The 14871-nt window shown below is 38.5% G+C and overlaps 1 long non-coding RNA gene across 5 annotated transcripts in view; it reads right to left on the reverse strand.

Moving 5' to 3' along the window:
• LOC116441210 overlaps positions 1–14871 on the reverse strand; it is a 318677-nt gene that overhangs the window by 46320 nt on the left and 257486 nt on the right. For 3 of the 5 annotated variants that reach the window (XR_004238960.1, XR_004238959.1, XR_004238958.1), the window contains one exon: positions 13109–13223. The exons of the other annotated variants lie outside the window; for them this stretch is intronic. This is a non-coding gene — a long non-coding RNA (uncharacterized LOC116441210). The remainder of the gene's footprint in view (positions 1–13108; positions 13224–14871) is intronic. 5 annotated transcript variants of the gene reach the window in all.

A 14871-nucleotide genomic window follows, 5' to 3' on the forward strand; every position in this document is an offset into this window, starting at 1 on the left:
CCTTAAAAGTCTTTACCCGTGGCCAGGTGAAAGGCTTTATTTCTAGCTTTAAGCCCTTTTTAGTCTTAAGATGGATAAAAAAGGGATCATCACCTCAGTCTATTCAGATAGGGTGTACTTCTTTTTGTCTCTCAGATCACTGAATTTATTTCTGCCTCTAACTTAAACATGGAATTTTAGTGGGAAGGTCTTAAGACCTGTCATGACAGCTAAGTAAGTAGCACATTGCTCAGCAGCTCCATGTCCTACAGGCTTAATCAGAATTATAGACCTAGGAACTGATTATCTTTTTTTTTTTTTGTTGAGTGCCAAAACTTCCATGAGTAATTGGGTAAAAAATTTTTTTTGAGAGCTGTACAATTTTTTTTTTCTGGCAGAACCATAAAGAAAGAATAATTTCCAGTTCAATATTGGAACACCTATATGTAATGATTTTTTAAAAGGTGGGAAATACATTTCACCACAAAAACTATTTCTTCTACAAATGACAACACTTGTTACTTATTTCTACTGCAGTGAAAATTCTTATGAAAAATGGCCAGAAACAGAGTTTTATGTATGAACAATATTTTGTCTTCTGCATACAAGAGAAAAAACTCTTAAGAAAAACACAGTAATTTTTTGTGGGTCTTATAATTTTCCTTAGGTGTCCCATCAAAAAAACCCAATTCTAATGTAATGACCAGCCAGGATTTTCATAAGCTTCCGCTATAAAATAACCAGTTCATAATTCAACCAAAAATAGTGTTAGAACTAACATCTTTATTTGTAAAAGGGTAAAAGGAGAGAGAAATGTCCACTGCATCCTGGTAATGTGTCACATGGGCCAAATGATCTTGTTTCTGTCAAACACCCTACCCAATCCCTGTCTATTTGTTGGTTATCAACATTTAGAAAATGGAGGATATTTTTACTGGGGTTCTTCTGTTGGAAAAAATTAAACAGCTGGTAACCTTTTAAAGTTTTAATTTTGATTTAATGCCGTCTTGTGTCTGACTTATGACAGAATGTCAAAGAAATGTGCTTGAGGAACCCATTCTGACAATATCAAGACATTGCATCTAACTTTACAATACACTAATGGCTTGCAGACAACTTCTCCTTCTTTGTTTATTATGCAAGGAAGTGGCTGCCTTCTCATGGGACACTGGCCCATCTGTTAGACAGCCAGCAAGATCAGGAACAGAGCTGTTTTGTTAGAATAAAAATGGCAAGACATTATTTTCTAGTATTTTTTCCTACATATTGCAACAGTGATTGACAACACTTCACCAAATTGGGCCAAAATTATGCCAGCAAGTTAAAAATATACAGGGCATAAATACCAAATATAAAAACACAAGAGAACCAGTTTGGAAAACCATTAAGTCCACTGCAAAACTGTGCATTTGCAAACTCTGCTCAGCAATATGGAGGGCTTAACTGAAGGAAATAATTAATTTATCAGTTAAGAGATATTTATAAAGCACAGCTGGACAAGACTTTAAACAGAGGATCACCCATAGCTAAAAGTCTCGAAAGAGAAGTTTTTTGGCAGCAAGTGGGTTTTTAAAAGCTTAAATTTCTTAACATGAGACCAGAGCTGCACTCTGTGAAACATCACTGTCTCAAAAGAAATTACCTCCTCCATTTTCAAGAAGAGCCTGTGATGTGGAAAGTAAGGATGACTGGACTACATAGGCCCAGTTGTTCTTTAGTGAGGTTGGAGAGTTGTTCTCTGTAACTCACCTCATAATTTGTAAAATGGGAGCAGCAATACTGTTTTCAATAGAGCCATTTTTGGAATTCTATTAAAATATCTAGAGATGGCAAGATATCACAAGAGATCAAAAAAATGTTTGAAAAGTATCCACCACAAATGTCCTTAAGATTACAGCAGAATAAGAAACAAAAAGATGATGGGAGATCAACTGTGTAAAAACCTAGATAGAAAGGCATCTAAACATGTTCTTGTTGATTTTTGTCCAGAATCATGTTTTATCTTGAGCTCAAATCCTTTTCTTAATAGATATAGTTTTTCTGAATAAACTTCACATTTACCAAATGAGTCCTGAAGTTTTAGCAAGATTGACTTGAAATAATTTTAACATAACATAACTCTCCAGTCAACCTTGTGAGAGGAACATGGGTGTGGGTAGGGTACTGCTGCTGAAAACTTTCATAACTCTTCCAGATTTCAGTAGTGTGAGCACTCAAATGCTTGTGGGAAAGCAGGGTGAAATGAGTATCTAATTCTATTGTACTTCATACAATTTCTACTACCCAACAAAACCAGTCCAGGAAAGACATAGGTCTGCAATATGATCTGATCCCACTACAGCACTTAGTCTGAATGATGATAATTGCTCAAGAAGAAGTTAGTACTGACTGGAAGAAACCAAATCTAATGTGCGTTGGCCGAGCTGGAAGCAATCTCTTATGGCACTCATATACAGAATATTGGAATTTCAGACAGTGAAGCTTAAGGAATCAATTCATGAAGAAAGAACAAAGATAAAAATAGTTGCTGCAGGGCTTTGAAAGGAAATCTGGAGAAAATGTCAATAATATAAGTGCAGGACCAGCAAGGAGGTAGGGTGGGTGCACTCATCGGCTGTGGGGGCATAATCATCATATATAAGCTGTGATGTGATGGTCTACAAATTGCAGGATTCCATCTGAAAAACTAAAATCAAAACCACACATAGCCAGCTCATGACAGGAACCGAAGGAAGATGAAAAGAATAAGCAACTTTCCTGAGCCCTCCTCTTTCACTGCAGACCCAGTGTTCCTGCTTTCCTGTTTCCAGCTACAGTGCAACTCCCCGATTCTTTCACTTGGGGAAGTTCCCAAAGCACAGGCCACAGCATCCCTCGAGTGCAATGAAGAGGAAGACAAGCAAACAGAAGGCATGTGATGAAGGTACAGCTCTATGAGAGACGTAGATGAGCCAAAGTTTAACTGAGAACCAGCACAATGCTTCAACAGACAAGGTCACCACGTCATGGTTTGCCATAACCATGGGCCAAAGTTTGGTTCAAATCATTATGCAGAAATATTTGACAAGGCAGAGATGTTCTGCAGTCACCACACCAAGCAGTAGGGGACATAAGAAACCTGGAACTGTAGCAACAGGTATGGAAGACAGAGAGTAAAAAATGGGAACGGAAAGCACCCAGCTTGGTAATAGATTCCCACTTGGATCATGAAGATTTCTCCAGAATAAACAGCAAGGACTCTACTAAACCCAGGGGTTCAGCCAGAGCCATCCAGCCCTGGAAGTCCTCTGCACAGAGTTTATCTTGGTGTCCCCAAGGGGCTTTTATGAACACATGATACATTTGTACTCAGTCCCCTGTACCATGTTTCCTTTCTCAGTGTCATGCTCTGGTTTTGCAGGATAGAGTAGGATGGTATTTCTGTGAATCCCTTCTGTTGGAGCAAGAATACGTAAACATTTTCCTTAGTGTACAGCTTCAGGCCATCACCCTTTAGCTGCCCCAAGTAACTCTGAGGGCACAGCTGCTGGAATCACACGCTGCTCATGGCACAAAGGCAGCATTTGCTGAGAAAAGAAACCCATTTCATAATTGGCACAGAGACTGCCTATCAGTTGGCCACATGTGCATCTCATGCCATCTTAAAGATTCCTGAAAATGAGATTGACACTTCTTCTTTTCTTTTACTGTGCAAAAGGTAAGCTGATTTGAGTAGCCCCAAAGCATCTTGTTAACCAACTCTCTATTTTCAGTGTTAGCCTGGGTTTGACATTGTTCCTGAAAGCATGAGCCAGAACCAGCACAGACAGTAGTTGTTTTAGCATATAAGTACTTTTGGAATCAAGGCTTTGGCATCTCTTTCATCAGGAAACCTATTCTAAGGAATGCTGCTTTTATCTAACAGATGTTTTGCTAAAGAATTTGCTTTGTCCTTTGCAAAATATGGCTCAGAGCCCATATACACTCCACAGTGGAGATAAGAGTGTTGTTTTTAAGGTAATGAGTGGAAGTCTCTTTCCCCACAGAAAGCTCTTTAGGAATCTTTGACTGTGAAGAAACAAGCATTTCCCAATGAGGATCTGGAATGTCATTTGTAAACAGTTCACATTTAGATGAAATTTTTACTACATGAATTACTCTTTCCTTAACTGAAAGAGCGAAGTTGAACATGTAAAAGGATAATTTAAAAATTAGCTGGGTAAAAAGTTTGCAAGAAACAGCTTTTTAAACAGATTTAATCCCTTTCTCTGCTCAGAAATTATCTACAGTCAGTCTTTTGTTATTAATTCCTTCGGTACTCATCTTTGTTAGTCAGAAGTTTTGTGCAAACAAATTTCTCCCTACTCATTGCACACCAAATGCTGACTGTAAGTGTTCTCTTTAACATTTTAATATGTTCACCACTTGATAGGTTCAAGCTGTGCAATTGGGTGTCTAAGTCACATGGTGTTGTTTATGTTCTCAGAATCCTTTTGCCCCTAATGATTTTCATATGGTTGAGACATAATTTTTGTTTTATGATTAAATGAAACTTGGCTCAGAGGAGCCAAAATTAATTTTTCAGGAGCATTTTGTACAAACAAAACTCCACTGACATAAACACATTAAAAAGGGGTTGTGAATACAGCCAGAGTGAAAAAAAAAAATCTATTTAGAAGATGCCAAAGTGCAAGAATATTTTTTGTCCTAACGGGTCCAATAGCCATTTTTGTTCTCATCAGTCCCTAAATGCCATAGATTGCAAACTTTCTTGATTCAGCATGAGCTCATACATAACCTGTGGGTTTTACATAATGTAAACCTTCACATAGAGCAGTTTTACTAAAAATGTGAAGAAAAATATATAATTTCACACCACTATTTGTGCACAAATATTTCCAGAGCCAGCTGTAGTTCTGCCAACTCCAGACAATAAATATTTTTTTTATTTCCACTCTCCTAGGAAAGCAGCTTTCTTTAAAACAAACCTTCACAATACATGTTGTTTGCTACCATTTCAAGGCCTGCTACACTAATGGAAAAGAATGTGCTAAATGTAGCATTATCATGCAGGTCAGGCAGGGCAGCCCGGTACACATTTTCCCACAATCTCTGCTCATTAACATCTAGTTCCCCCATTGTGCAGATTTTTGGCTCTGTTCCATCAGAGCAGAGAAGAAAAATGTTTACAATATGCAAACTTGGAGGGACACAAAAAAAAGGGGGGCTTTGAAATGTCAGTCCTTTGGGATGAAAAGTTTCAAAGGGGAAGGTAAGTCAAAGGTTACTAATGGGATGTCTGTAACACCTGCTTTCAGTGGAGGTTTCATAAACAATCTTTACTTCTCAAGAACATCTTGGCCTAGACAAAAATACCAGCTAAAATATCTGTGGCTGGCTTGAGCAGCCTGGTACCTATGAACAGAAAGGTCAGGTTTGTTATATCCTAACATGGCCTCTCACCCTGCTTTTATTGATAAAATGAGATTGCCTCAGTGGCCAACATTTCTTTTCACATGTTAAAGCGGAAGGCACTGGACGGGGCATGCTCAGCCTCTGCAGGCGAGGAGGAGGAGGAGGAGGGGGAGAAGGAAGGTGATGCTCAGCATCACTGCTGTAGAAAGCTCTGCTCTCTGAAGAAGAGCCAAACTGCTGCATGTGGGAGTGAGTTCTGCAAATTTCAGAAGTTTCCCAGCTTAGCTAAATGTTCCTCATGAGGCACTTTTGGTAATTGCAAGCAAGTTTCACAACCGTCATAACGACTCAGAGACCTTCAGTACTAATTTTCCCCTGAAAACTAATGCATATTTCTAAGATTTTAACATGGAGAAGGCACGTGAAATCCTGCTAAATATTCATCAGATCACTACAGAACCTTAACACAAACCTTAAGCCTTTACAAATGTCTTTTACTGAGAAAACATTCCTGAAACTGAAAAGCAGTACCTTCCTCTCAAAGGCAGTGACCCAGGAACAGGGTTGTGTAAAATGCTTGTCCTACACCAGAGAGATCCTGCAGCAAAATTGGCATCTGAGTCCCCAGAAACAACTTCAGGGCCCCCCCCCAAGACATCACCCTTGTTGTCCAGCAAAAAAGTGTGGCAGCATCTACAAAAGCTCAAAAAAATTCCATTTTAGTATAGAAGGAAGGAGAAAGCAGCACAATAGATAAAGCCACAAATTGGCACCTGGATCTGATTATACATGAAAACTATAACCCATAAAGCTTTTCCACTTTTTTTATAGCAGAGGTAATTGCATTTACCTGAAGTTGGTATTGAAACAGCAAAAAGGATGACATTTCCTCCACAGTAAAATATTTTCAAATGTTATCTGCTCTCTTGTTATTGTCATATATAATTTCTGATCAATAGCAACCAATATAACTGCTTCAGCAGGAACTCTATTATTAACCATTACCAAATCAAGTCCATTTTGGCACTCTGTGCTTATCCCCAGTGTTGAAAACAAAAAGATGATGAAGATGATGATGGGTATTACAATAGATATTGGCACAAATAGAATCCCAAGAAGTTTTAGGGAAAATAACTTTTAGGCTTTACTATAATTTACAGTATGTGGAACATGCATGTTGGCCACAGGTGATAGCAAATCAAATCTGATCACTTCAGCTGAATTTCATTTTTTAAACTGATAATCAATCACTGTTTCTATTTTTCCAGAGAATTGTCAGCACCATTATCCACCTCATATGCCATGGCTGGGGAGCAGGGACATACCCACTTGTAGAGGACACAGATGCAGCATAAAGTTCTTAAGGGAAATACCAAATGTATTTCTACACATGCATTTATTCAGACAGAAATTTTTCTATTCAATATCTTTTTGTAAGCTCCAACTGTCGTAAAAAAGAGATCAAGTACACTAATCTGGATACATCTTTGTGGTAATGATGATTCAGTCACATTATGTCTAAACTGGATTGTATCTGGCCAGCTCAGAGCATAAGCAGAAGACAGAATAATTCAGGACTAACAGCCATGAAGAATGTAATGTATTTTAGAAAAGTCAGACAATGGATGCTTTTAATGCAGTTTACAGATGGCAGAAACCATTTGTTTCATGTGCAAACTGAAAGCTGGACAGCAAAGTAAACTGAGAGAGTGCACTCTGTATGCCTTACAAATATAATCCAAGTTTATTTATAAATACACGAGAAGCTGAGAAGTGTCTTCAATAAACTATTTGCATTTTTCATTTTTCTTGTTTGCAGATATGCAACTTTAGAACTTCATCTGGAGAGCTTAAGAAGGTTTAAATACATTTATAAGGATGACCCTGCTTATTTCACAGAAATTTTCCCTCCCATGAATTCATTGAGCTTTCAATGTGTTCAGTGGAGCTGTTTCTTTTTACACTGGACTGAGATCAGAATAGGCTCTTTTGTAAATGGTATGTCAAGAAACATGTTTAAGTCAAATGTAAGCCTTTAAAGCAAAGGTTCTGCTTTTGGTTTACATAATGATATGCTATGGAGAATAGCTTTCCTATTTTATATTCCTTCCCTGCTTCTCACACTGCCCATGACTCTTCTCTTTATGTGCTGCTTTAGATCTTTCCTTCTTGCTGTTCTTAGTAGAAACCACATTTCATTTGTGCCCTTGAAACAGCATATCAATGCATTCAAACTTCCTGCTTTTTGACTGGAAAAGCATTCAGAATTGCTGGTAGGACTTTCAGTTGGCCAGATGGCTGATCAGCTCACATTAACCTCTGCACAACGATGGGAGGAAGCACTGAAGAGCCAGCACTGGCTCCATCAGTGTCTGCTCAGCAGGACTCTCAGCATAAGCACTCACTCTGGTTTGCCCCAAGTTGTTACAAGGAAGTCAGGTACCAATGTACAGGTGTTAAATCAGATGATCCCATACCTGACCAATGCCATCCCCCTCACTGTGTAATAAACAGACCAATTAAAAAACGTTTGAGCACCAGCCTAACTGCTCAGAAATGGAAGCACTGGAGCATCAGTGTGAGCTGGATATCTACCACTTGGGCTTTCTTCAAACCTTCAGGTTTCAATATTCTGTGCATAACAGAAATGCTGACATATCACTAGTTTTTTTGCGTGCAACTGCTCAGAACTAAAATTTACCACTTGAACAGTCAAGGGCATTGCTTATTTTCTTATCAGATTCAGCACCTGAGCAATATTCATCTGCATCAGTTCTTTCAGTAACCTGTTTCACTCTTCAGGACTGGATTTTTGTAGGAAATCACTCTGTAAGGGTAGGGCTCTGGAAAGGGGCTTAGCAGAGAAGCACGAATATATTGTATGGGAAGCCCATCTCCCTTAAGGCAAAAATCTCAGCTAAAGCACCTTGGCAGCATATTAATAGCTATAAAAGACTCTTTCTTTGCTGACCACAAATATGCTGTGGTCAACAAGAGGTCTACTCACTGTTTTGTTAAAAACAGCGATGATTTATTTTGCTTCAGCCATGTGTGAAACTAGTCACCACATTGTGAATAATAATATCCTCTTAGTCTCAATGGAGCTCTTTTCATACAGAAACATCCACAAAACATTTAGCTAAATACTTGATATGGCAATCCACTGGCTGACCACTGAAATATAGCCATATCTGGGATGGAACAGTGCAGCTATACAACAATGCATGGCACCAGAGGAGACAAAGAGTAGACAAAATAATCCATTAGGAACCAAAGCAAGAGCTGGAGTAAATATGATTCTGTCAATTAAGCATGAGCAGCAAGCAGAGCTAAAATTATAAATTTGAAGAGCACCCTGGAATCTCTATGCCTACAGGAAACCAGGAGTTTATACAGCTCCTTGAGAGGATGAACTCCAGCTGCACAGTGCCCTCTACTGTGAAATGAAATCCATAGAGGCTCAGAGGGGAGAAAACTGTATTAAATCACTTGGCCTGCTTGGTTTCTGCACCACTATCCTGAGGTTGTAAAATCTCAGAAGAACTGAACTGGGCATGCAGGATCAAGCCGGAGCAGTCAGCTCTGTGTAGGATAGCTTGGCATCTGCTAAGCCTGCTCTCCATAACTCTTTCCAAAATGGCAAAGGGGATGTGTACAAGAAAATATAGTGATTTAGTGCCTTTTAAACATCTACAGTTCTAGTAGTTTTGCTATTGAGTGGGGTTTATTCATCTCAGTAACAGTTTACAATACAGGCAAAACTACAGAACTGTATTTCTTGTTGCACCTTTGAGTGACAAACAATGCCCAGTTGGCTAGATCTTGCTATGTGGGGGGGAAAAAAAACATGATTGCTTCAGGGAAAAAATGTAAAAAAAACCCCCAGAAATCACTCAACACATTTTGTACCTGATGCTGCAACTCCTTCATCCTAAAATTATAGCAGTCCACCTACATTTCTGATATTTAAAATAACTTGCACTGCACTAGGGCATGTTATTACGCTCTTCTAAAGCATAAGTATCTTCTACCGAGTAGAATATACAGCAAACTACACTCACAGGGTTTCCAGCAGGGCATATGAAGAGACCCAGGAAGGTATAAGCACAAGAAACATCTCAGATAACCAAAAGTAAGAAAAGTTGGATCAGTAGCAGATCCTGTGACAAATCACGCCTCTGTTCAGGAGGCTCATTTGAGCCCTACAGTGGTCTCTTTCCTCTCACTCCTGCGGTAAAACCTGGCAGGAGGTTTTATTTCCCCTACACCCCAAACACACACACACTCTGCCTCAAGAGTTGGGAGATCCCAAGAGGTTTGCAGCTGGTGTAATGTTTTTCCCTACCACCTTCCAGCAACCTGCAGGAAACAAAGCTTCTTCAGGGAGTTTGCTTCATAAAAAAGCTGCCTTTAACTACACAATAAGACACAGTCCTTTAACCCTTTTACTTTCCAAAATAAACATAAAATAAGTATGAGAACACCTATTCATTCCAGAACAGGCATCCACATGAGCACAGTTAGGACAAAGCTGGGGTGAAGGTCCTACTGGAAGTGTTCAAACCGACCATTGGAGAGTGCAGAACAAAATCCTCTACAGAGCAAATATCATTTTCTGAACAAATCTTGTGGAAGAGAGGAGACACCTAAAAGTGCCCTCTATTTCAGAACCCTTTGCCCACCAGATAGGGAAAAAATTGCTTGCACAGAGCTCTGCACAGTCCTTTGGTGGTTTTAAATAGTGCCAGGCCGAGCAAGCCACTAGTAGGACTTCAGTTGCCAGAAGACTCCTGAGCTACACTTTATATGTATCTAACTAAAGGAGATGCATAAGTTGCAGTTCAGTCCTAAAACATGCCTTTGTACAGATCCTTTTGTGTGCACCATGGGTTTCTAAGCAAATATCAGTACTTTAAACTTGAGTTATCAAGTGAAACTCAAGCTACAAAGGTAAAAGGAATCAAAACAAATTAAAAAAAAAATCTGGAAAGTTGTAAGGAATAATCTGGAAACATGATTGTTTTCCTAGTTGTGGAGTTTTCCTATGAGAGTCTGAGGAGCATTTCAAGATGTATATATCCTGTACATTTCAAGGAGTGGCCTTAGCAATCTAGTCATATCTGGTGGCAGTGATTTTGCTGGAGATGGGGTATAGCCAGTGGAGGTGTCAAACAGCCTCAGTCCTGAAAGTCACCTGTTGCACTCCCTCTTTAGCACACATGCAGACATTGCTGCTGCTGTCTGTATGCAAAATGTTTAAAATCACTCTTCTCCCCTGCCCCATTTCTTTTTTTCTCTTTGGAAAGTCTTTGTGGTGTGGCAGGGAAATACAGAGCTGGGGTAATGCAGAGAAAGAGTGAAATTTGTATATATGCTCTATATAAATAATCCCAAAAGGTCAGATTTCAGCTTGCCTTACCTTGAAAGGAATAATGTTTTGTACTTCCTCCTCTATTGAGAAATCAGACCTCCTTTAACATGCTCAACCAAGCTCGCTTTTGAAATTCTGGATTGTACATGAATTTTGTATGTAAAATCACTGTCAGAAATATGAAATCCCTTCTTTATTACACTTGAAAAAACTCACAGACAACCTCTTATGTTACTATCTCTGACTGATTTCTTTAAATTTTCTACTAGCAAGGGAAAGGCTGAAAAGAAACAGATGATTTGCACTTTAGAAAGGCTTTGAAATAAACCAAACGTTTGCGGCATTCAATAATGTTTTTTCACTGCTGCTAGCATAGCCCAATAAGCACAATAGCAGTGGAGTTTTTGGATAAGTAAAGAGCCCTTTTTAACACAGAAGAGAAAAACAACTTGTTTACACTTTAGCAGCTGCTTAAAGATAACAAATGAAGCTTAAAAAGGCACATACTAATATCAACACATGACGTTCCTCAGGCTTGAAAATAAAAATCAGAGCTCCATTAGGCTTAGACACTGATATAAGATTAAAAAGAAAAACAGTGTTTTCCTCTTGCATTTCAGGAGACATTGTTTGCTGAAGAATGTAAAATTCAATCCCCCAGGGAATGCAAGAGGCTTTTTGGCAGACTCTCTGAAACTCAAGTCAACTCTTTTCTATAATAACTAACATCAGAAAGAAAAGGGGGAAGAAAAGGAAGAAAAGGAGGAGAAAGAGACATAATTACTTTCAATGTTTACATGGCTCTGGCTTCTTGAATCTGAAAAAGTATCAGACTGCAAAAACTGGACTTAATCTAACTTTAAGCAATTGACAGGTGGACTTCAACTACTAATTATTCTAAGTGGGTAGTTGGTTACTCTTCTTAGCTCTTTTTAGAACAACAGTGGGAAAGAATACTCAAGTTTATAAGAAAAGAAAAAACTGTGCTCTCTCATATTTGTACTTGTTCAAGCTCTGTGCCATCTAACAATATCAGCTTTGTGTTTAAAAAGACCAGTTAACCAGCCTAACATCAGGGTGGGCATGCATTTCACTGTGAACATCCCTACAAACATGGTTTAACAAATGTTCTCCATTCAAGCCGAACAGATGGAAGAAAAATTACTCTAGGCACAAATTTTATGGATGCTTAGCAATAAGAGTGCTCAGGCTCAAGAGGATAGAGGTTGCTATAAAACTGACTCGCTTACTTGGGCATGCAATCCAAGGCTTTCTCCACACCAAGGAGCTACAGACTAGCAATGCTACTCCCATATTTTTGGGGCATACAGAGCCTAATTGGTAACTTTAAAAATATCTTTTGCTGAAGGGAATCCTATATTAGTGTCAAAGAAGACTAACAAATCAAAAAAGGCTCTGGTTGCTCTACCCCCCTGTATAGTTCTATTTCATATTTAAAACTTTAAAAGTGTAATTCTAACTCAAATCCAAGCTCATGAATGTGAATAGGTCTAAACTGACCTCCTATAACAACATCAGTGAAGTTTTGTTCACTTGCAATAACTTCCTATAAATAGATGTTCTTACCACATATTATTAACAACTTATAACATACATCAATGCAAAGGCCTTAAAAACAAGTATGCGAGTACATTAGTTCAGTTAATTTTATATATATGCTTTATAATACTGGCTTTATAATACTGCTTTATAATACTGGCTTGATTTGATTTCTTCAGGCTGTGGTGAAGTGATTCTTTTGACTTGCAATGGTCACCTAAAGCAAAGATTTTGGGATTACATGCGGGAAATTTCGAGCAATCCCAGCAAGGCTGCTGTTCAACAATATTGTCTAACTAGATCACTAGCTAGATTACACAGTAAGAATAACCACAGGACATAATTAAAGCAAAAAAATACAACAGCACTCCATGCCCAGATTGAGTATCTGAAACGTTTCGCAGTGAATTTAAAAATTTAAACAGTTGGAGTAATTTTTGCACAGAGAAGGTTGTACACTGGTCAAAATACTTGCAGCAGATAATTTGCTGAAGGGCAGCTTAGAGAAACATAAAACTCAGCTGCAACTGAGGCTAGGCTTTTTTTTTTTTTTTGTAAACAATGTGATTAGCCTTCCAGAATGACCAGTTCCTGAGACATTTTGCTAAGGAAAGATAAAAATGGAAAAAAAAAACAAACCCAAAAAACTAAACAGATAAACAGTTGCTTCATTTGCATTTCTTAGACTACTCTGAAGCATCTGTTGCCCAGAAAAGATAACACATATCATTATGGAGTTTTAGCCATCTCTTATGCTAACATATGAGAAAAAGAGAAACAAATATATTTTCTGAAAAGCCATACCAGTCTTCCTCCTGGGCAGTTACAGAGGTCCTAGTTGTTGGTTAACAGTATCTTTTGGCAAAGACAATACAGCAGCGTGGATGGGCAACTCAGATAGCAAAAGCTCAGTAGTAATCTATAGGAAGAAAAAAAGAGTTTTTCACAGATTCTGAGATTACATGCCTATCAGTAATTCTAAGTACACAGTAAAGGTTACTGCACTAGGGATTCATATATTTATCAGTTAATCTGTCCCAAAGCCATGGAAGGTAATTAATGAAAAAGATAGTCAGGCATGGCTTCAGGCAGTAATTCAATATTACTCTAAATCTCTGCATGAGCAAACCTGTGAACCAAAGAGGAAATGCATACTGTACAAGGACACTTGTGTTCTGAAATGTGATCCCCTGTGGAGTTTTCAGATGAAGCACTTTTCCAGTGATTAACTCAGTACATTTGAATTTCATTATTTAATGTTTTAGGTGACTGGTTATTTGTAGTGCACTGAGAGGAAAACAAGTTTTCCATGAATAAAATCAGAGTAAAAGGCAGATAACAACTAAGCCATCTCAGGTCATTCAAATCCCCACTGCTCCTTGCTGAGCTAGTAGGACATTCACTGTGTGCTCTTACGGTTGGGTTTTTTTAATAATTGTGCCATATTTTTCTTACATTCTGGTGGCAAAAGATCCATGCTAAGATACACAGAACTTATCTTCCATACTGGTAGACCCTCTCCCATAGGGTTCATTAAGAATCAGCAGAGAGAATCATTTGGGCTTTTTGAGAATCTTCCAACCTGCTCTGAAAATGCCCCAGTTACACAAGCTTTTACAGAGGCACAGCAGTCTTCTGCTCCAAGGCCCTGCACACTGACTGCAGCCAGGCAATTGAGCTCTCATCAATTTTATAAAAGATGGGAGCCCTTAAAGCTGCCTCCCAGGTGAGGCAAGGAGTATGGTTGGCACACACCTCTGCAGGACTTGGAGACAGGCAGAGCGTTATTTATCTCTATAAGAAAGAACTGAGAAAATCTGAGGTGTTCAGCAAATTAAAAGATCTCAGCAGAGAAGCCCACTGGATGTGTACATTCCTTGCCAACAAAATGATTTGTTCTGCCATACTTCTTGGGAAACAAAATGCCAAATATTGGGTAATGAGACTGGAAATCCAGCAAAGAAATTCAGATAAGGGTTAGATTAAAAATGAAATAAAATTTCTGAGCTTTGAAATTGTCCCTTTACTGCAGCATGTCTCCCTACTAAACTCACTGGGCCCTAGATTTTGTGGGATACACTCCATGAAAAAGTGGTATTTTAAGCCTGTTTATGTTCTTTTAGTTCAAGAGTATTTTCATGGGCTGCCTTTTTCTTTTAGAGATCAAAGACAGAATTCAGACTACACTGACAAACTCAATTCTGGATTACATATGGATATGAAATGGTGCTTCTCTAGCATGAAATTCTTCAGCTTTCAAGCAAAATATTTTCCTGTTTCCTGTTGGGATGAAAAAGAAGGCCTTTAAAAGTTTTATGCAAAATACCAAAAACTCAGGGGAGACTGATGCAGTCCCAGTTAAAAAACCTGGTGGTCAGTGCTCTCATCTGATTTGGACTAAAGACTTGACTAAGTTTCCACAGCCAAGGGAATACTGGTGAATAAAGGACTTCTGAAATCTCTGTCAGAAGAAATTCCGTCTTGCAACAGAAAAGTCCTGGTAGAAGTCTAATCAAAATCAAAATCAAAATCATGGCATTTGTATAAAGATATATATGAAGGGAATG

Source organism: Corvus moneduloides, chromosome 3 (genome assembly GCF_009650955.1).
Source record: "Corvus moneduloides isolate bCorMon1 chromosome 3, bCorMon1.pri, whole genome shotgun sequence".
Classification (NCBI taxonomy): Eukaryota; Metazoa; Chordata; class Aves; order Passeriformes; family Corvidae; genus Corvus; species Corvus moneduloides.